Raw genomic sequence first — 2,733 nt, forward strand, 5'->3', positions numbered from 1 at the left:
ACACACACACACACACACACACACACACACACACACACACACACACATACCACCCTACACATGTACATGTACGGACATCTGTGTGCTCCTGAACATACTTATCTACACTAATAAGTACATTCACCACACATACTACAACATACACATAGCAGAAAAAAAGGAAAAACAAAAGGGGTGAAGAAAAGAAGGAAGGAAGGAGGGAGGGAAAGAGGGAGGGAGGGAGGGAAGGAAGGAAAGAAGGGAGGGAGGGAGGGAGAGAAGGAAGGAAGGAAGGAAGGAAGGAAGAAAGAAAGGAAGAAAGCAAGGAAGGAAGGAGCGAGCACATTAGCTCTGGCAATTCACCCAATACTCAGGTGACCATCTTGCCTCTTGTCCATGCCTCATGGTTCTTATCATACCCACTTACTCTCACCTCATGATGCTGCCACTGACATATACTACTTACTTGAAGAATAAGCTCACATTACCATTTTGGGCAGCATTCTTTCTATATACTGGTAAAAAAAAAAAAAGACACCAGTCAAGGTGGTAGCAGAAAGAGATTAGAGGGTGGTTTGGGAGTGAACAATTCACGGCATATTTAAAAGTTCATTTTTGCATCACCCACAGAATCCTATCACAACCTCATCACTGGTGAGGTCATTAGAACTGGGATTTGTGCAGCATGAAGGCAAACAATGACTGAGGCACATATTGTTGGTTCTTAAAACCTGAGGTGGCTGCAGAGATGCAGGCTGATCATTAGAGCCCCTGAAAATTCAATGGAGTTTATCCAGGAACAGGGCAGAGGTACACGTATAATGCCTTAGGGGGGCTCCTCTGCCATCAATAGAGCAGCCAGAGTGGTGCACGGGGGACTGGGGTGAAGCTTGACAGGGCTGGGAACTAGCATATGAGGATCCCTCTACCAGTTAAAAGTTTTCATGTGCCTGTAGATTCACACTGCGCTTAATAATTCAGACTAGGGGAGGAGTTGAGTGAGAGATTTCCCCAAAACTGATTTGGAGAGAAGTTCAAAGCAAGGACTAGAATGGCATAGTTGGAGAGGCATGAAGGGTGTTTGGGAAGTAAACTAACCAGGAACAGGGATGTTTTGTACACCGAGCTGGAATCCATAGACATATACATGTAATTATAGACATCACAATTACCTATCTATGGAACACTGGGTAGAAGCCAGACCAGAATTAGTGAGCTACCTCACCTGTTGCTTTGTTCTATCTCTGTGTAGTGTGAGCTACCTCACCTGTTTCTTTGTTCTGTCTCTGAGTGGTGACCAGCACTAAGGTTCTAGTTGACAGATAAGAAAGCCCAGGCTAAGGGAACCCCGGGCTTATAGCCAGCTATCAAGTGGGCTTATCATCGGGGCTTCCCAGCTCCAAGGCTCAGGCTCCTTAGTGAACTAAAGTGAAATTCTAGAATATTTTGTGCATTTGTCAAATGTGGAAACCCTGGACGAGGGGAGGAAATGACTAGACCGTGGTTGCACCACCGAATGACTAATCAGAGACAGATGCAGCGATGACATGCAGATGATCCAGCGACCAGCCAGCTGAGCTACCGCCCCATCTCATGAGATGCCCCTTCTCCACACAGGTGTTCTCTCCCAGAGAAGTGTGCAGAAGCCACCCAAGCAAACTCCAGTGTCTTCCTGTGCAGAAGGAAGACAGTTCTCCTTTCCTGTCCTGCAGATGTTGCCTGCTGGAGGGACGTTCCAGAGAGAGGCTACTCCATTAGCTGGGATCTTACCCAATCCAAGAAGGATATGTAGTAGAAACGATAAACCTCTGTTATTTTAAGTCAGTGAGATTGTGAGGTCATCTGGTACTGCAGCATAACCTGGCCGGCCATCTTTACTTGTGATTCATAGAAGCAAATGATGTAGGTAACTACGGTTTCCATTTTCTCACCGATATGCATGAGATATGAAGGCCTTGAAACCAGAAACTTCAGTTTCTAGATGAAACAAGCTGGGCTTTGGTTGACAGCCCCCAGGGATAGGGCCACGGACATCATCTTAGGAAATGCCACTGTAGGCAAAAGCCTTCTCTCAGACAAAGGAAGGCAGTGGTATGATAGTTGCATAAGTGGCCTTCAGGGACTAAGCATATTCAGAGAGAGAGATACGTGTTGCTCATGGCATCACGATGAGTCAGTGTGTAGAGCCTTGTGCTGATGCTCTATCATATTAGTAAGTCAATCTGATCCCAAACCTATTGAAGTGAAGCTTTGTGAAGTAAAGCTTTGAGAAGACTCAGGGGCTGCTAGTATCATCCAGGGAGTGCTACCCATGATGACCCCTAGATTTGTGGGACTCTGAGGGCATTGGAGCCTCTGATAGTACTTCTTTGGACAAGCTCTGCTAAGCTAAAAGCTATCATAGAAAGCTATGGACTCTCATACCTCCTAAATGTTGCATTGCAAGTCCTTTTTTTTTTTTTTAAACAAACATATTCTGTCTTCCTGAGAAATGAATTATTCGGTGGTTTTATGCTATGGATGGTTCTATATTATTTTAAGAGTTACACAGCGTTTAGACAGACAAAAACATTTGTTGAAGTAATTAATGTATGAATGAATCCCCCGGCCCATTAGTATATAAATCTGGAGAACAACATAGGGTTGTGTTATCCATCCTGCTCTGCCTTGGAAAGCACTCGATTTTAATAGCATGCTCATACACCGTGGCCTTTCCTTCAGCAGGACCTGTCCTGGGAACTCTTGACTTACAAA

At 44.9% G+C, this 2,733-nt stretch overlaps 1 protein-coding gene across 1 annotated transcript in view; it reads right to left on the reverse strand.

Annotated features, from left to right (window-relative positions):
• Nucleotides 1–2,733, reverse strand: part of Clstn2 (calsyntenin 2) — a 572,340-nt gene that overhangs the window by 80,960 nt on the left and 488,647 nt on the right. The gene's annotated exons all lie outside the window — the stretch shown is intronic.

Source organism: Psammomys obesus, unplaced genomic scaffold (genome assembly GCF_907164565.1).
Source record: "Psammomys obesus unplaced genomic scaffold, mPsaObe1.curated_primary_1811, whole genome shotgun sequence".
NCBI classification, from domain to species: domain Eukaryota; kingdom Metazoa; phylum Chordata; class Mammalia; order Rodentia; family Muridae; genus Psammomys; species Psammomys obesus.